The sequence below is a fragment of the Gasterosteus aculeatus genome, chromosome 17, assembly GCF_964276395.1.
Source record: "Gasterosteus aculeatus chromosome 17, fGasAcu3.hap1.1, whole genome shotgun sequence".
Taxonomy (NCBI): Eukaryota; Metazoa; Chordata; class Actinopteri; order Perciformes; family Gasterosteidae; genus Gasterosteus; species Gasterosteus aculeatus.
In genome coordinates this window covers 10,235,612-10,256,299 of record NC_135705.1, presented here as the reverse complement: position 1 = coordinate 10,256,299, position 20,688 = coordinate 10,235,612, and the positions used below count along the sequence as shown (strand labels likewise).

Sequence of the window (20,688 nt, the reverse complement as noted above, 5' to 3'; positions counted from 1 at the left end):
CAGCACTCGAACAGGGCACCCGTTCTTCTCTTTCCACTGGTTTCACAGGTAAGGACTCCCTGGTGGTCTGGTGTGAAATGTGGATAGGAACAAAAAAAGAGAAGCGAGAGTGTTTGTCTAACAATATGTGTGTGTGTGTGTGTTGGGAGGTACACACTGGTCTTCCCAGACATTCTGATCCCAGGATTAACAGAACAATACTAAATCTAAAACCCTTATTCACGGCAGTCCATTTTTGGGGAAAGACAACCGTAGCCGTGTCATGTTACCGTGTGAAGGATTTACTTGTGTGATTGCAAATATGTAGTGGGCCTCAACTCTGCGATAATTGCATGTGTTACTGTCTGTGCTCTAAATTTCGGAATGTCCAGGATGTCCGGTCAGATATTAAAAAGACTAGAGATCTGATTAAAAATGTATCTTCCTAAGATGTCTTCAACACAGAAAAAACACATTTACACAGCAAACATTCTTCTTCTAATCTTGAAACTGAATAAACCCGTGCACCTTGTTCCATTACTCTACAAATCCCACTAAGATCATAGTTCCAGTATAAAAGATACAAGAAAGTGAGTTTGTTCATGTGCACGAGTTGCCGACTTTCTAGCAGAGTCACCAGAGCCTCGTTGATGGGTCAGTGTTATGTCAGCTCAGCACGGCTTCCCCTAACATGTCATGGGTCCGTACCCAGAGACAAAAGAACCCAGGCTGCACCACGGGGCCCTCAATCCGGCTATCAAACACAGCCGCGAGGCAACGTCCAACAGCCTCCTCCGCGCCCATTGTACATCAGTGGCCTTCTACAAACACAGGAGTCATTGTGAAGTCCGCCCAACGGAGACCAAGCAGAAAGCCTCTGGAAGCCGTGAACAAATAAATCAACACTTTAAAAAATGTAACAATAAAAGGTGTTCTTCGTATTTTGAATCAAATGCAATGGACACTCCGCTGGCACCCATCACAGCCACAACATTGTGCTGCGTGCCTGGTTCTCTTTATCGATCATGTATTACAATTTCAATTGAGTTCTTCAGATACCGTTTATTGATCCTGTCCTAACTGACCCACAATGTACTGACCTTCTAGTAAAACAACTGAATGCTATTTGAAAACACCTCCGATCAAGTCACAGTGTAGAAGCAGTTTTATTGTCTCGTTCACCTGGTTACTACACTCTGAAAAATGTCACCGTAAATTAACAGTAAAATACTGGCAGTAATTTGCTGTTTTTTATGGTACACTGCCGTAGAATACAGTATGTTACCGTATAATGGATTACTGTATGTTACCGTAAACTTGAACCAATTTTACTGTGAATTAACTGCAATTTACTGGCAGTCGACACTACTAACTTACAGTTTTATTTACAGTGCCCTACCATAATATACGGTATGTTGCCGTACATTGGATTACAGTTTGTTACCATAGGATTACTGTTTTTGTGTTATAAATACCAGAATGTTACCGTTTACTTATAACCGTATACTTTTGCATTTAATTCCCCACAAATTAAAGAAAGACAACCAAACTCATTTCGGTCATAGTGGTTGCAGTTTATTAGATGCCTTAAGACAAAAATGTTAGATATTTGTAACCAAGAACAAAACATAAAATATGCCGCATGTGTACAATAATGAATAATGAATAAAAAATGAATCATAAAATTATTAGGAACAAGGTAAACTAACTGCAATAATACGCTATGGAACACTTTCAATTGACCACAGCAAACGGCTGGCGTCCTTAATCCAGTGGTTACTGTAAAACAAACCAAAATAAAATGTTTAGAAACACTGTCATTGGTAAAATATTAAAATGTCAAAGATGAGGAAGACAACAAGATGCAAGGAAGGAGAATGTTAATCATGATAGGCAAATAACACTTCAACACCACCAATGTTACTTGGAGAGACGAGGCAATGAGAAACTCCTCCAATGTCGAACTGCACAGGTGTTCTGGATGAACTGAGACTATGCGTCTGACGTCACGATTGACACTCAAATTACTTTTAGGCAATGAACACTTTCAATAATACAAATATTTACAATCTTTACATTCCGGCCACTGAAATGACTGCGATGGCCGCGCATGGGATAGGGAGGGTGTGCTGTGCAGCGCGAGGTTGGTGGTTTGAATCCTGGTTGCTCCCTATGCCAAGTCAAAGTGTCTCTGAGCAAGACACCTAACCCCCAAATACTCCACATAAAATTATGTCAAACCATGGACGTTTTGGATAAAAGTGACAGTAAGATACCGTTAGAAATACACCGTAAATTTACAGAAATTTGTTACAGTGTATCACCTGAGGCCAAGAACATTTTGAAAATGTTTTGAAACTGGCCTTCTTTTCAACATGTGATGTATGGCCGTGTATTGGCAACAGTGTTATTCAACCAACATTCCATTTTTCAGTGCATTCACAAGCCCTCCCCCTCACTCTCAGACACGTGAGGAAGTGAAACATGGGTGTGTACGAGAGCTTGCCTCAGAAAGGGGAAGGGCCTGAACGCTGCGTCACTGAGGCAAGGGATGCTCTTGTAACGGGAGCGTTGCTGCCACTCTGACACTCGATGCCAACTCAAGGACCGCCTTGTTTACATGAAATCTCCACCAGCACCCACGTCGCTCGTGTCGAAATTGCAGTTGTAATTCTTAGACAGCAATGCGGCTCTTTGGAAAATGGTACATTCATAAAACGTGAATCAGGGCAATATACAAAGAGTAAATAAACCATCAGACCTCCTATTTAGATGGTCAATAACATTTTCCTGTGAACATCCGAACGTGCAGATTGGCAATAAACTCTCTTGCGTCAATGAGTCAAGGAACTACAATATATTGTTTACTTGGTGAGGGTTATAAAAGCAGATGCTGGAGAGTGAAACAATGGACAGGCACTACCACATGCTGACCAATCATCCAGTTTCATTATCATTTTCAAAATGATTAAACAAAAATTATAAAACTGTCTAAAAACATAAACAAACTAAAATGAATAGAAATTGCACAACATGCCAGCTGTGTTAGAACTGCCCAACCACAGCAAATCTAATAATGTGAACATTGATTTCAATACGTCTGTAATAGTGTCAACATCATTGGTGATAGCTTTCCTTACTTTCTCAACAACGGCCTAAACGCACGCACAACTTCAGGTCTGTCAAGTGAGTTGACACATTCCTCAAATGCCTTCCTGAAGCCCATGAAATTGCAGCACATCTCTGTAACACCTGTGGCCTGTGGCCTGTGGCTGGAGGGGAAGAGCTGACTAATCCCAATAAACCAACTTCCTCTAGATCAAAGGTTGAGGGAGAATTGGAGATACATTTGAGCAACCTTATCAACGATTTGAGTAACTCAATATTCCAGTGAGAAGGAAACACTTGGAAACACTGATACCTCGAAACAAGCCGTGTTATCTACTCCGTGTTGTGTGCCTTTCAGTGAAAGTTGAGGACATACACAACCTTATGGAATTGAGCCAAAACGAACTGAACTGGCTGTATCGAGCAGGGGCAGGAAAGCCCCCAACAAGTGACAGAGATAAATGAGGGCAGTAACGAGAGGCTCTGATACCAGACGATTGTAGTGTTTAAAGTCGCTGCAGCCTCTTTAGGTTGTTGGAGATAATACCACGGTATCAGCTTGACACTTTCACCCTGTCACTAAGCAAAAAGCTAGACTCTGACTCACTTTGAAAGAAGCCGCTGATTGATTGGCTTAAGTCTACAAAGCATATCTGTTTGTGAACCTACAGTTCACACTGCATCGTAAGGAAAGCAAATTGTGAGTTTGACGTTTGCTGGCAGCTGCCTTTCTGTGGGCCATTGCTCACATGCCTGAGCTGGAAATAATGAAACGTGTTTAACTTACTAGTGTGATGGCCCAGTTTCCCCACCCAGTGACTCAATCCTTGTTATCACATCCCCATGGGAACGGTCTCCAGAGGACAGCGTGTGTATGAACAGTGTGGGTAGAGATATCTAGGCTTTTATTGGCTTGTGGTCTCCATTGCCAGAGAGGTGTAATGGTACCACACAGTGTGATATGCACTAATACGCCAGTCAACGCAGCCTTTAATTTCTATCAGTCCTTTATTTCATGCTTCACGTACACCTGACCAGGACACATACCATCCCAGCCGCAGGTTATATATAGTCGCCATGGTTTCCGTTTGGGGGGCCTGTCACTCTGCTGGCATAGTTTTACACAAATACACCGGGCCAAATTATCCCCCCCGCACCCTCTCAAACCGTACCCATTTACATTATCTGAATGAACATTCTGCTACTTGTTTTTTTTAATAAAAAAGAGTCAAACAAGCAGAAACAAATTACACAAAAGTAGGATGGCCAAAGAAAGTCTGACCACAGATTTTTCTTCCTTTGATCACAAATAAGCCTCCGTCCCACCACAGTTATCCTGGTTCTGTAACTTCTCACAGTACCCACACTCAAGCAGCCGTCAACACCTCCACTATTAGTAGCAGGCTGCAGCCTGAGAGTAACAGATACACGTGCACATACACCGCACACATGAGGGTAAAGCAAGATGTTAACTCAAAATTACCATTTTTTTGTACACATGAATACAAAACACAAGGACAAATTCAAGCAGTACAATCACAGGGCACTCTTCCATAAAAATGAGTAAATCAATATATTCTATCCTTATGTACAAGTACATGTAAATGTACATCTGAGCATTTCAGTAGCAGCATTGGGGTAACAAGGAGTTCTAAGCCAAGCAGCCACTGTGCTTCTCAACTCAGGCAACAGAGCCAAACTATTTGCTAGTCCTAGCAAAGATCAAATAAGTGAAAAAGAACATGCACAAACTCACTTTGGTTTTGTGGTGGTGCAACAGCACTCATTCAGCGTATTAACAGAGTAACGGGTGTGCATTTGCCTAAAAAAAGCTCAGTGGGTGGAGACTGAAAAACAAAAGAACTCTAACCTCTTGGGCAGTTTGTATTACAGCAGGGAGAAGCACCAGCGGCTATTTTCCCTGCAGCTTTCTAGGCTCACTAACTATCCTGTGTGTTTAATGTAAACGGAGGAAGGTTAACAATGTTATAAAATAGTCTAAATTGCATGATTTTAACCATGAGAGTGTATGCTGGTCTTGCAGCTCTGCATTTCTCCCTGCAGCTCACTGTACACTGATGATTTCCATATGACCAAAACATGGAGGGAGTGAGGGAAAAAAAGCTTTATTTATATAAACAAAACCACTCCCACTGTTCCTCCCGTGGAACTCACGACGTCACGTGGCTCTTAAAACTGCCAAAATCTAGAACCATAATATTTTGATTTTCACTCACACGCATGCTCCCTGGGTCATATGGAACGACTCATGGTTCAGATGCTCAAACGAATGAGCAGAGGCGAGCTTTAAAATGGCATGGCATTGGGGAACAGCAGGACTCCTATCCCCCACTGCAGCGTAGCTAAACTCCTAGAGACTCAAATCTATTCTATTTAATTGTTTCAATCCGTACTGTAAAGGATTAAATGCATGGTGTAGTTAATCAGAGGTTGCGTTTAGCGTGTGGGATAGTGTACCGCTTGTCCCTGTAATTTAGATGCAATGGTGGCTTAGGGTTTGTTATTTTGCTCAACCAAGCAAAACAGATATTCTCTGCACTTTATCTGCTTTCCTTGGATGCTAAAAGTGCAGTGACAACAAAGTTGAATCTAATCTGAAAAATAATTTGTCTAAAAATGCAACTAAGATCATTTTAGATAGAAAGGTCATGACCTTTAATGTCCTTACCGCAGTGTCTTCACTGAAGTGTACACTGCTTCTCTTTTTTTCGCTCAGGAAACATGTGGTAAACATGTTGTTAAAAGTCAGAAAAAGACTCCTCCTCACTTGGCTGAACAGAGAGAGCGAGTTCTTGTTTTTGTCTGCAGATGTCAGAGCTTTTTAGAGTTTCCTCACATATCAGTCTTGTGTGTGCGGGTGTGTATGTGTGTGTTTGAGAACATGAGACCTTGAACGTATGTGCATGTGCAGATGTTTCTGAGGGAATGGAGATCCTTTGTGCTCCCGGTGTGTTATGTAATAGTCCAGTGTATTCAGTGTGACTATATCTAAACCACATGACATTATATTGACACTGAGTACAGGCTGTTCAGAGGTGGTAGCCCTGCACACAAGAACACAATCCTTGATTCCACGACCTATTTCACTATCCAACGGGTATGGAGACTGTTAGCTAGCGCTGCAATGTGTATGATATGTCCACATGCTCCAAAGAAAGGGAGGGAGCTGCATTCCACCGTTCTAGGTCCGTACAAAACATCAGTTCTAAAAAGGAATCACTGCCTCCAAGTTCAATAAATCTGTCAGCGAATCATAAATTTGCTCAAATTGCTAAATATCCGAGAGCTGCAAAAAATAGACTGCTATATGTGCAACTGGCAACAATACAAGTGTTGTGTTTTGAATTAAACGGCTTGTTCTTTTAGGTGGTTTTCAAGTGAAACTTGAGATAAGCACAAGTCCACAAAACAATTTTGTGTTCCTGCATGGGACATATAGTTAGCTCCCTAATCTCCATTCCCACAAGGCATTCGTTTGTGCAGACTACAGTAGTTGCAACTTTCAGTTAATACGAAACTGCTTTGGCATGTGGACTCCCTTAATGTGGACCACAATTGTCACTATGACTCCTACACAGATAAACCTGACTGCCACACCAGTTTGATTTTAACTTGTGCCCTGGCAGGTCAGTTCTTCAATACCAGTGATTAGTGCTGTTGTGGTGAGAAACTACAATATCTGAGACTATCAAAAGCATTTTAGTCTTGGAAGCTGTTGTTTCTGCTGATGTAGTCACCGTCTGACCGTCTGGAACGTTTTTTTTTCTAATCTCACAACGCAAAGACCTATACCGCCAACGGCAGCCACTGTGCCTTTGCTGAGCCCTGCCATGGGTTGCTTACACTGTCCAGATGGTTCTGTTGACTTTGGGGGACTCACTGCCAAAAAACATTCACATCATCTATTTTCTATTAAAAAATCCCGTCCAAAGGTTTTCTGGTTGAGTTGGGAAGAAGAGAGGGGTCTGGCTTCATGTGTTCCCAGGACAACTGTCAGGAAGGAGTTCCAGTGGAGTGATGGGAGAGATATCTTGCCTTTCACAAAGTACCATTTCGGATCCAAAAGCAGAGGTGGAGTTCCTGGAATTACATTACTTAGAATCTCCGTGTCTCAGAATTTATGAGGGACAAGAACGTAAACAAGTTAAAATACTTCAGTGCTTAACTAAGCCTGGACTGAACACTACTTTGTGTGGGCTTCTCCACACATGTACTAGAAGGGAACAGGAGAACTTAAAGTGATATTTAGTACTCTCCAGACAACAACCAGATGAAAGTTACACCATAACATCAATACATATTAAAATTGTTAGATTTCCTAACAGGCTGAGACCGATTCAGTTTGTTGTTTTGTTTGTTAACTGTAATAAGTGATTGTTTAAGTTTCAGAAGAAGAATGATATTTTAATAATTTACAGCAGTAAACTAGGAGGGTGAGTGGCATTCTAATTATGTGAATAATACATTCATTTTGGATCTGGTAACATACTCACTCTCACTCAGGGACTAAAAAAGCTCTTATCAAACCTTTCATTTCTCATTAAAGAATTGTGCCGAACATTAGTTACATATATAAAAGATGTATTTGGCACATTTTAGTTGTTTAGTAAACTCAGGTCTCTTAGATGCGGCTCCTGTATATAAATAATTTGTTTTGTAGTGTTGCCCAAAAGTGTATCTGAAAGAATTTCGCACAAAAAACCCACTTGAAATAAGATGACTAAGATAAACTGTACAGTTTGAGACATACACCTGCAGATATCCCACATTATATTTTAGTGCTCAGCTACGTATTCCTGTAGTTGCATTACAAAAAGGTTTTGGGATTTCTCTGAACAAACCTGAAAATGCCCATTTAAAGAGCAGACCAGAACTTCCCTGCAGCCATGAGTCACTCAAATCAAATGAAGTCTAAAACAACATTTGTATGAAGGGCCTTTCACACAGAACATGACAAAAATGCAAATCGTCTCATGTTGGTCAATAATGCATTAGGGCCGTTGTTTGGAATCTATCTGTATGCAGCAGATCCCTGAAGCACTTTGAATGATTTGTTGCATCGTGACGTCTGTTACATTTGGATCAGAGTGTGTTTCCATGTCACTTTTGTTTGTTTGAGCCTGTGTGAGTTACGTTTACTTTGAATTTAGGATAATCGCCTACTGTAGCAGCCTCCTCTGTGGATATGGGTGTAACTTTTCAGTGTTGCACGAACTCTGGGTATGACCAAAAGAACAAGGTTGCGGATACAAGCGGCTGAAATTAGTGTATGGTGGCCTGGAAGCTTGGACATCTGAAGACATCTTGGAGTTGAAACGCTACTCTTTCTTGTCGAAAAGAGTCAGCGGAGGTGGTTCGGTATCTTACTATTACCTATTACGTTATTACATATATATATATATATATATATATATATATATATATATATATATATATATATACATATACATACATACGGTATTTTTACGAGCAACGCCCAAGTGATAGAAGAGCTCGGGGAAGACCCAGAAAAGGCTGGAAGGATTATATCTCCCAGCTGTCCTGGGAACTCCTCTGGATTCCCCAGAATAAGCTAAAAAATGTTGCGGGTGAGAGGGAAGGCCTTTAACCTACTACAGGCCTGCTAAGCAGACAGAAATAGTTAACTAGCCGGTGAACCTAGCGACACACTTTTGTTGCTGAAGGGCCTGATATTTCTCTGTAGAGGAAAAACTGGGGGAGACCAAAGACAGAGCTAAAAGAGAGTGACTACTTTTTGAATACGTTTGTGATTAGTGGGTGTCACTTGATGCATGTTTAAGTTTCAATATCAATGTAAATGGGCCAGTTCAATGATGGTTATGAGAAATACAGTTTTTCAGTGAAAGCACCTGCTACATTATTATATCATATACATCTGTGTGAATCATCTATAGTTTTGTTATTTATAAGAAGTCGGCCTGTGGGATGGGGGAGGCTAGATAACAAATGGATAAAAAATGAATCTGTGATTATAGGAGCGAGGTTTAATACATTTTAATAATTTTTTTGCTTCTTCACAGAGCGCATGATAAGGGATGCTGCATGTTTCTGCACAGGTTACTTTAACAGCTTCACACCTCTATCCCTCCATCTCTCGACTTCTTTCCATCTTGCTGCATAAATACCGCTCCCCCTTCTTCTTCAACAAAGATGTTATAACATGGCGTATAATGTTGGATAGCACATCATTGTTATATCTATAACATCAGGATTTACTCGGTCCTTAACGTGTTCATCGATTTATTTATTTATTTGGAGCATATTTACATCCCTTCCCTCTTTAACCAATCAACGTCGGCCTCTCTCTTTCGGCTGCCGCCCCTCTCTTTGCTGCAGTGTGGAATTTTCCGAGCACAGTCAGCGCTGCAGTGTGTGATAGCGTAAAGGAGGAAGAAAAGGAGGTCGGATAGTAGGTGAACACAACCTAACACAAAAAGCCATTGTGATGAAAAACCCACCGCGTTGTCTAGACCACAACCAATTCTGTGGAAAAATACCAGACAGACATAAACATACAGATGCAGCTGAGATGGAGAGCCCCCAAAACATACTGAGGAGGTGCATATGCTATTTCTAAGAGGAAAACACTAAATGATGCAGAATCCTTTGTTATTTAATGATTCCATTCATAAATATAATGAATCAGAACCAAATGGCTGACCTTGCATGGCTATTAGCACTACTATACTACTGTTGCTGACGCTCTAATGATGATAATTCAGAAATGCATAAAATAAATAAACAATAAACAAAACCCTTAATGGTATACATGTAAAAAACAATAAACATACAATATATCAATTGATGGGTTTACACCCGGTAAATCATGGGCATTTAAACATAGATGTGTCCATTTGTCCAGCCAAGTGCATTTTATTGTCAAAATTGTATTGTCTTTTTACTAAATTTCCACCTTCCCTCATTGTTAGTCGGACCGGTGATATGAGACATGGCAATGAGACATGGCTATGAGACAAGGCAATGGGACAAGCCTATGGGACATGGCGATGGAACAAGGCCATGGGACGAGGCCATGGTGCAAGGCCATGGGACAAGGCCATGGGACAAGATGGGACAGGGCTATGATAAAGGGCTATGGTACAAGGCTATTGAACAAGGCTATGGGACAAGTTGGGACAAGGCTATTGTACAAGGCAATGGGACAGGGCTTTGGACATGGCTATTGGACAAGGCTATGGGACAGGGTTATGGGACATCGCTATGGGACATGGCAATGGGAGTAACAGTTTGTTGGTCAAATACTGACTGTGCAAGTGGCAGATTGGTATTCTCAGCAGTAGATAGATTCGCTGTGAAGGTCAAACGGTTCACAGCAGTAGATCTGACAAATGTCCCTACACGAAAGCAGTGATGCGAGAGTCACATTGCAGCATTTTTAGTGTGAAAGCGGGGGAGGTGATTGCAAATGTGTTATTGCCATTTTGTGATTGCGACAACTGCGCAGCAGGGGTTCTCTGAGGTAATGTGGTGATGGCAGCGGTTTGAGGTCATTTGTTGGGTAAATGATTAGGGCAAGTTTCTATCTTCAGTGTCTCTGGACACCAATGATGACAATGTAAAGGTTGAAGAGAGAGAGAGAGATAGGGAGAGAGAGAGAGAGAGATATGGAGAGAGGCGGATGACACATCACACATTATTGTCCTGCGTCACCAGTGATGTGCAGGATATAACAGCATTTACTCTGCTACTGGGACTCATCCAAGACCTCTTATCTCCAGGAACCTACGAAGGGTGTATGCATCTAGTACACACGCAGATAAGACTCTGCATGAGTTGGACTGTAACTATTAATACAACTTTTGAAAACAATAAATACACTGCAGAAGTGCAGGTTGAATGAGTCATGTAAAGCTAAAATAGTGGGGCAATTGTGTCAGTTGATACAAAATAATTTGAAGTCCTCCAAAAATTAGAGGTAGGATGGGATGACCAACACATTAATAAAGCAGGTCTGACATATATGAGATATATCCTGGGTAACAAACACCAGCCAGCATGGATTTGCCCGTGAGAAAGCTGAGCAACTCCTCAGTGTACAGCCTTATCATTCGTTACGCTCTTTCTGTCACTTGCTGGTGCCAAAACAAAATAGACCCAGTAATCCTTGGGGAATGATGGGACGAGGGAAGGTGCGGGAGGGGGGCGGGGGGAATTCTGAGGGTCCTAGGACCTAGGCCAGAGTATGCCAAGGGGGAAGGTCAGAGCGTCAAATGAAAAAAGACAAAGGTAGGTTGCAATCAGTGACGTGCGGTCACTGGAGCCTCCCCTTGTGTCATTATGAAATGTGAAAAGAAATGTAACCAATGTAATGCTTGTAGACTGTTTTGTCACATGTCCTCCCATCCCATAGCCTGGCTCCTGTATTTCACATATGTTAGTACTAATGCTGTTAGTACTACTAGTGCTAATCTGACATAACGGCGCAGTTAAAAAGCAGTAAGGAGGCAGCTGGACTGGCAGCCTCTTCCTGATTGTCACTGCTGCGGAGTCAGTACCTCTGCCTGCCTGAAGGTGGCGTGTGTGAGCACATGGGCTCGTTCTACTGTTGTTTTTCTTCACGTATTACAGACTGATAGCATAGTTAGCATGTGCTAGCTAAAACAGTCAAGTAGCGAACGTCAAGTGCTCATTATCAGTCCTTGATAACTGAAAACTTACAGTCTGAATCGGACCAAAGACGACTTTGACTCCGAGGAATAATGTCTATTGAGACAAAGAGACTGTGAAGGATAGGTGAATGGACTTAACGTAATCTACAAGTAAAGGTAAGAGCATGCATACACTGCTATACAAGACAAAAATAAAAGACCAGCCCTATTTCTAATAATATTTAAAAAATATAAAATAACATTTAAGCAATGAGGTACGAGAGGCTGTACTTTATCGTCAATAATGCACTGTTCAAGGGTGTTGTTGGCAAACCATATTGCTTTAGGTTGTCCGTTACATTATTAGTAAGTAAATAGCTGCCTTTCGGCACAAAGAAGTTGTAGCCACCAAAGTTGCGTATCGCATTTCAGTAGCCTACAGAAAATCCCCGTACTGATGTTACTATGCAACAGACAAACAATTTGGCAATTTGGCAATTTGCCAACGAGCTTAAAAAAATATCTTAATAGTAAAATAATTCACATGAAAGGCCGTCCCTGGTTCACAGACGCTCACTCGCACGAACATAAATAGAAACATGCACACGTGTTCTGTTTTCATTTACACGTGTCCTGTCACTGTGCACCTGTAGACACCTGCTACCCAGCACATGATGTCCTTCCCAGTAAGGAGAAACCAGCAGATCTGCAGAACTTTGGGTTGCGGACTGACATGTACAGCAATAAAACACATTCTTAAATACAGCTTTTAATATAATGTGATCTTTCTTCCAACCATCATTTTATGGCGCGTTTCCACCGAGCGGTACGGTACGGTACGGGTCGGGTCCCTTTTATTTGTGTCTCCACTGCCAAAAGTTGAATGGTACCAAAAATCCGAACCGTACCGTACCACTTTTTGGGTACCCTTCAGTTGGGGTACCTGGCACAGTTGTTTGGTACTAAAGGGTGGAGCTAGACTCACTGCAGAACGTTGATTGGTTGAAAGAGTGTCGTCATTTGCGCGTGCCGCAAGTTGAAAGACAACACACGAGGCGCCATTTTTAAACTACAACACCGTCGCAACAATGTCGCCGCGCAGCATTACTTTACCGTGGTCTTTGCTCAAACAAAGATTGTCGTCTCCTTTTGACAAACAGCCACATATCGAGAAGCAAGAACAGGATCGGCTGTATGTCCTCCATTGTTGTTTGCGGTTAGCTTTCAGTTTTCGCGCGAATGACCTCAATCTACTTTCCGTCATATACCACACATATCAAGTGACGTTGTCACTACTTTCTGGAATACACCACGCCTATCAAGTAAGGCTAGGCTACTGTTGGCGGTGGAAACGCTCGCCAAATCATGGTTAACAGACCCGACCTGTACCGACCCGACCCGTACCGTACCATACCTCTCGGTGGAAACGCGCCATTAGATATGTGTCTGAAACTATGGCCGATGTACTGTAGTTTCAGATCTGCCAGAGGCAATTTGTCCCAAGTAATAATCCGGGTTACATAACCCTGACCCCGGAGCCCACCACCACCAGCGGTAAATCCCAGAGATCAAGAAAGGCTTTCCAACAAAAGCACAAAAGAACGATGAAGAAAGCTGTAACTTTCACAATGAAGAAAGCGGGTGAATTAAACGGGGCCGTGGCTGGAAAGTCATTGGATGGGGCAGGGGGGGCATTTTGCCCCTCTGAGACTGGGGGAGAACGCTGTGGCAGCAGAGGGAGGGTGCTGCCAGGACGTGGCTTACTCTCTGAAAAGATATGTCAACACAAACTGCCAGTGTAGGTCCAATCGCCTTGGGCTGTCAGGAACACAAAGGTTGCGCGGCTTAAGGAAAAACGCTAATTATGCCAGCACGAGCTGTACTGGCATGAGATAATGAAGCGAGGTGGATGAGAATTCAGAAGCAGCTTCTAACGTAATCCTCAATTCCCACCTATTATCTCTAATAGGCGCTTCAAAAAGGTATTCTGCCAAAAAAAGAAAGAAAGAGCTGGTAACTTGGACAGCCCTTCCTGGGCAAAAGGTGAGGTGTCCCAGAAAGTAAGAAAAGGAAACAAAATCTAAATGAGCGACTCATCTCCTTGTGTGTTGCAAGGAGGGAGGGATGGTGGACGTGACCTCCCAAGATGATGCTAAAAATGGCACAGCCCTAATGTAGGAGAGAATGAAGTAAGTTGCGGCCTGTGCCAGAAAAGAAGACGGCACATTTGCGCTTAACAAGCTCTTTAACAGCTTAAATATAGCAAGGAAGGAAGGGGGACCTGAGACGGAACCTTTAAGAGTTTGCAATCACTCCTCTCCACACGTCTCTGGGAACATTTTCCAGCCTGGCACCCAAATAAAAAACCCTCTATTCCATGTCAGAAAACTTCCAGTCCTACAACCGGAAATACTCTGAACCATGCTGCGGATGCATAGATTGAACGTTGTGGAATAAGATAAATGATATTAAATGAATGACCACGCCTTCCTCCCCAATGAGGTCAGACCCACAGATACCTCACCGACGTCCCTCCTACACATGGCTGAAATGAAAAGTTAGATCAGGTGTCCCGTTACCAGCCAAAGTCAAGTCAACTTGCCCTTACTTTAGAAAACACTAAACGCTCATTGTGTGTGTGTGTGTGTGTGTGTGTGTGTGTGTGTGTGAACAGTTCTAACAACCATTTATCTTCTGTGGTGAGCCGGTGTGTCAGCAGGGCTTAGCTGACGGAGAACCCCTGAAAGCATCAGCACACGTAGCAAACGTAGGCACAAGCCGAGGACTGTTGACGTCTGCTGCACACGCAGGCGTCTTGTGAAGAAGAATGAGACGGGGTTCTTGCTGTGGCTGAGTACCTTGAGCTGAGGCCAGAAGATATTTGAATGAGGCAATTATGTATAAGATATGTGAGGCTGTCTTATTCCTGAAGATCATGATTATGTACTCGGCTCATTTAATAGCAATAATATTAAACTTTTTGTGCTTCAGTGGCATGCATGGACCAGAGCTATTTAAGAGCATATCACATTGTAGTCCTGTGATATACTGGGTTGGAATCACATGTCACTGTATTCATGGGAACCTGTTGCCACGGGACCTATTTTCCCCTCCCCTATTCCACGGCATTGGCTCTTCTGTGCCCGCATGGACTTCATGGATCATCGTTATAATTGATGATAACTCCCAACTTAAGCCCATCAAATGAAACTATTCTCTATCTAGTTTAGACAAAATGCCAAATGCTAAATGTCTGTACACAGACAGAACAGTTTAACTAGACTACACTATTATTATTTATCTCTTTTTTACAACAAATTAAATTAAATGTAAATATAGGTCTGTTGATTTCTATGGACGCTTGTTTTTAATGTCATATTTTTTATATTACCCCACTTATTACAAAAGACATGTGACTCTTGTTATTTTAGCCACAGAGACACGGTACCATGCTCAGGTTGTACCAGTCCATTCATTGCACAAACATTTAAATTACAGCTGGATGCTTGCAGTTCACACGAGGACGAGCAGAGTAGCTACTCTGCCGCAGGTGTTACTTGATAGTTCATGTCTCAGGCTCCTTAGTGTCTGAGCTCTGCTTTTAATCATCCTAACCTCTTCACCTTGTGTTCTGAGAAGCATCGGTATGGTCATCTGACACCTGGCAACCTCTGACATTGTGATGGCTCAGTGGATCCAACAAGCAACTTAACACTGCACAGCAGCACGCACCATCTATATGCCAAAGTACCGCTAGTGTACTATATCAGTGAGAGAAAGATGGAATGAGTTCAGAGAGATAATAATACCAACCCTATGGACTGTTTTGGGGGCTCAAGAGGGAAATGACAAGAATAGATTGCAATGATCTCATCTCATATTGAGCTCAACTATGTTCCTACACACAGACAGATGGGAGGACCTTCTCTCATTTCAAAGATAGTGGATCAAGATCTAGTCCACATTCAAAAGGTCCATTTGGAGCAGGAATTCTATTGGTTGGAGTTTGTGTTTTGCCAGCTTAAAAACTGAATCATCAAATCAACGTTTTCAAAGGGTCCAATATTAATAAAATATATGAACCAAAAGAATCCTTGATGAAGTGTTGCCTGTATCGCTGTGCTTCATTTCACGTATCTCTGTCTGCCGTGTGGTCTAGTAATCTATGACAAACTCATCCAAACATAACTGAGCCAAGTCCTTCCTTCTTCCTCGGACTCAAGAAGCCGTCTGATCCGTGTAAACAGACGGGATGGCCGGAGAATACATGACATTAGCGCTGCATAAACATACACAAGGAGAAGGATGATTGGTAGGCTGGCAAGTATGTGGTTGTATCACCTGGTGTTTACAAAACGTCATATCACCTGTGCTGACAGTCCTACAACACATGATGTCACATGATGGCGAAGGCGATGCCAAACGCTGCGTGCTGAGTCCTCGCTGGCCGAAGGTGTTAAACCGGTTACGCCCGGTCTCAGTGAGTGTCGTCGGCCTTGGCTGGAACAGCTTTCCTGTCGTCAAAGGAATTTGGGGAATCATTTATTGCTTATCTATAGACTGTCAGTTGATTAGCAGCAGGATGAGGGCTTGCAAAGTAGTTTTGCTGGAGTCAGTGCTGTGTTGGACTCTTTTTTTGGGGGCAATATTCCCATAAAGATGTGAAAACACACACTGCACCCCTCAAGGAACAGAAAGAACATCCTGATCCAGTGACCCCCATTGCTACAACCTCTTTAAAGCTTCACTCGGGTGCTTTAAATAAAGACTTCAACGTACTGGTTAATGGGAAAGTCCTTCTGTGTCTCTTCCTCTATAGCGTGTCTCACTGGATCATGTTTCATTGGTGTCCGTCAACAACTGCAAAGACAAGAGAGGACGACAGAGGAGGGACAACCCGTTAAATGCTTTCTACCCGAGGACAACTACAGGCCTCAACATTTCCAACAGCAGCTGGCTAACACACAAGAAAATGTTCAGAACAAACTTTCTGGCATCTACTCGGCTTTCCAAAGGTGTGTCAGCTCACCTGCAAGGAGTGGTTTGTCTAACTCATTATTATAAAAGTATTTTTATCATTCTCATTCTCATTGAATTGAAGCTTTGCCAAGACCAAAATAATGAGATGCCATCTGAAGAAAAGGAGTTGAACTTAAATGGCTTTTACTTCATTGCTGTTTGCTGACAGGAAGCCTTTGAGCTGATCTGTTATTGCGTTCCCAAATGCTCATTTTCCTTCTGTCCTCCTCGTCAATTACACAGCTTGGGCTCGTTTCCACAGACAGGTAAAGTGCTGAACAACGCAACACCAACACGTTCCCTATAACACAATATAAAATGAGTTCCATCAAGAGAAATGCAATGTTATGTATTCTAACTATGGACAAAATGTACCAACTCAGAGCCCTCATAATTGACGGGCTTTTGGTTTGTAAAATAAACCAGTGAGAAAAGACACTGGAATGCTGCCCGAGTCAAGAGAAGCAAGACTATAACACTGACCAAATTTATGGCCGTAACCACTTAAACGTGAAATGTTAACAATTCAGGATAATCGTAGCGAGTTCTTCATAGATTTGACCTCTTTAAATATTGTACAAAACCAATGAGAAAAGGCCTTTAAAATGAGTCAGTTACAACATAAAAAAGCCTTTGGATGGTGAAGCGTGAGTTACAGTAGCTGTCTGATTGTAAGCTATCAGGAACAGGTGGAAGAACTGAGAGGCCGTTTCAGCTTTCCTGACCAGGAAAGTTTTGCTCTGTGTTTTTGGCAGCACGGAAACCCCAGCGGGCGCCTGATGACAGCACATTTGAAAGCAACAGTATCCATCTCTGGAGGTCTTTGTGTGTCCCTCTCTCACTTTCTCCGACTGTAATTCATGTTTGTTTGGTGGGATCCCCACCAAAGTTCAACGGCCACGTGACATCTTCAGGGCAGCACACAATGAAGGCTACAAAAGTGCAATCTCGGGTCTGAAAGGAGGAAGTGCACTTGGAACGGAGCTGAGTAAATATAGGAAGTGGCCCCGTCGTGATCGTCTTTGCAGCGAAACAAAAGCACTCATCCTGTTCTCGCTCGGCAGTGCTGACGCGCAAACTCAACAAATCTGCCGAGTCAACAGCATCTGAGTCTTCACAGTAGTTAATCACAACACTGGACGGAGGACTGAAAGGCCGAGGCGGGTGAACACATGAAGCTCTTTGAACAGCATACAGGAAGTTCATAGCAGCTACAGGACAATCGTTGGCACTGCTTGCTGGGACACTCTAATGGAGATAAACTGGAGCGTCATTTATATAATTACACTCACGCACACTTGCCAAAAAAACGTAAGTCACTGACCGACCATAAAGAGTCAGAAGGTTGTGAAACTGGTGAGCTGGATCTGAGTCACAAATCCCACCGTCATTTGACTTCAGGCGTCAATGTAACCGTCCCATCATTATGGGCTACAGTACCACGAAACATACAGGTTTTTTTATTTCTGTGGTTTGTTAGAGAACATCATCGTTTGGGATAATTGCCAGACCTTTGCAACAATGTACCATGGTAACAGTCTGTTATATAATAAATCTACAGTTACAATTTGAGGAGTTCTACTAAGAGCAAAAGTGTTTTGTTCAGACAATCTAGTCCTTTATAGTCCTTTTCTGCTGAATAACATTATTGACATTTGAACATTGAAGCTTCATAAAAGAAACATTTTCACAGTATAATGCTTCAACATATTTGCTGATAGATAAACATTGTGTTGCATTAGGAATTATGAACTTTTCAGAAGTAAATGACGTGCACCATTTAAAGAAACAAAACCCTATTTATCAAGGTTTCTTAACTTCGGAGGACGAATAGTATGAAGTATAGAGGTCAAGTTTAAACACACCCTCCCTTTCTGTCTGCTTCTTAAACAGACAACAGACACTTTGTCTTTCTCCTGCAAACCTAATCTACCTACACAAACAAAATAAACATTTAACAGGACGTGTTTGGAGAGCAACGAGTTTACTCCTCCCTGAGAAAGGTGTGTATAAATAAACTAAGGAGTGGTCTGGATCTTAACTGGGGGACTCTCACTGGGAGAAAGTGAAAAAGTGAAAGACAAATGATGATGGTAGATCATATGTACTACATACAAAGGTCAGAAGGCACAGACGTAGAAGTAACAGCGTAAAGACGTTTGAAGAGAGAATTTCCTGCGATCTAATGTTCAGTTGGTTCATTGCCCGAAGATGAACTTTCAAAAGAGCCGCTCAAGTTCAATAACCTATTAGTCAACATCGCCCCCTGGTGAAGGTTTTAGTGAACTAATTTTAAATGTACTAACGTGGTTGACGTGTTTCCGGTTCCGGTGTTCGTAAACATTGTTTAAGAGTGTTTAAGATTTTAAACAAGAAACAGTGAACTATACATCCAAATATTTGAAAGACGAAGCAGTGAGAAGTATAATTAGAGAATGTGGGTCCACACAAGAAGTTCTTTCCCCGCATTATACTTTAATCTACTCGATTTTTAGAAGAAATGCGATACTATCACACTAATTATGCGGGTTTGTATGCATTGTTGCTTCACATTCACATATTTTGTATTGAACCCCAGTACCATTATTTTTAAACCACCTAACCATGACAAAGAAACATTAATAAATTTCGCATAACAAATAATCAGTAATACCCGCGCATTGATTGACCTGCTATCGTTTTGAAATGGCGTGATTGAAAAAATAAAATACAAACAGACTAAAAGGAACACGTAGCTGCCGAAACCCGGGATCGAACCAGGGACCTTTAGATCTTCAGTCTAACGCTCTCCCAACTGAGCTATTTCGGCGCATGGTAGGTACTGCAGCAACTACTAATATAGTTCTTGTATTCAACCAGCTTTTTTTCTACACTAAGGTAAACGTGTAGTACCCGAAGCACAAAAGAACACGGGGCTCATCAAAGAAAACAATGACAAAGAAGCCACAATGTCAGTGGACTGTAACTTCGGAGAAATACCGAGTCCTCCTCATGCTATATTGCTATATATGCTATAGTTCGAACACATGATGGCGACATTGGTGAGCACAAAAGGCTGGTTGGCACGTCATCAGAGAAAGAGCAGAGCAGCGAAAGACTGTGTTTGATATTATAAACCCTTGTTCCACAGGAAAACGTGATCCCATACAAATACGACCCTTTTAACAGCGAGATCATAATGCAGGCATGATAGAAACAATTGGGTAACCAAGTAAGGTTTGGTTAAGAAAAATGAACGCTGTGTTTAGGGACCAGTTAATTATGAGTAACGTTAAATAAAGAATAACATCGCATGGATGTGACTTCCGTTAAACCAACACTTGACACCACCGAGGCCTTTGTTTTCGTTTGACTCATTGAGCTCGTTTCGTTGTGTGTGCTTTGTTACCAGCTCGTATTCTAACGTAACGTTCTGACTTGCAAAGGCGACACGTAAGCTGATGACGTCACAGTTTGCGCCCCGCTTGATGCGCTGAGAGGTCGCGGTGGTTTCGTGCATCACTGTGGTGGAAGGTTGAATGAATATGAAACATATTAAGATTTACATATTTAGTATCACCCATATACCTAATCACAACCTTTCATACACATATTTAACATGATGTACATTAGGTGTTCCATGTATTTGGCACATCCTACTTGCAATCTGCAAATTCCTTTTCTGTTACTTGTGTTATGAACAAGCACGTCTCAACATACCTCGAGTAAACACGAACATTTTCAGAACTGTATCGATTAACATCTCAGCATCAGATAATATTGAAATCTATTCAATATTGGCCAAATCTAAAGACGTCTGCAAGAACTGGGACCGGCCGGTCCACCCAATCCAGTCAAAGCTGTAACAGACTATAAATACTATACTACCCTAACATGAGGGGCATGGTGCAATATTATGAGAAAACAGTAAATCTGTGAAATCTCATCTTTC

At 42.0% G+C, this 20,688-nt stretch overlaps 1 long non-coding RNA gene and 1 other non-coding gene across 2 annotated transcripts; both read right to left on the bottom strand.

Moving 5' to 3' along the window:
• Positions 1–1,532: 1,532 nt before the first annotated feature.
• LOC144388932 (uncharacterized) lies at positions 1,533–4,980 on the bottom strand. Its single transcript, XR_013453191.1, has 2 exons — positions 4,844–4,980; positions 1,533–1,758 (listed from the first exon to the last, which is right to left on the bottom strand). It is a non-coding gene; the product is annotated as an uncharacterized LOC144388932 (long non-coding RNA).
• Positions 4,981–19,493: 14,513 nt separating this feature from the next.
• Positions 19,494–19,566, bottom strand: trnaf-gaa (transfer RNA phenylalanine (anticodon GAA)). Its single transcript has one exon. It is a non-coding gene; the product is annotated as a tRNA-Phe (tRNA).
• Positions 19,567–20,688: the final 1,122 nt, after the last annotated feature.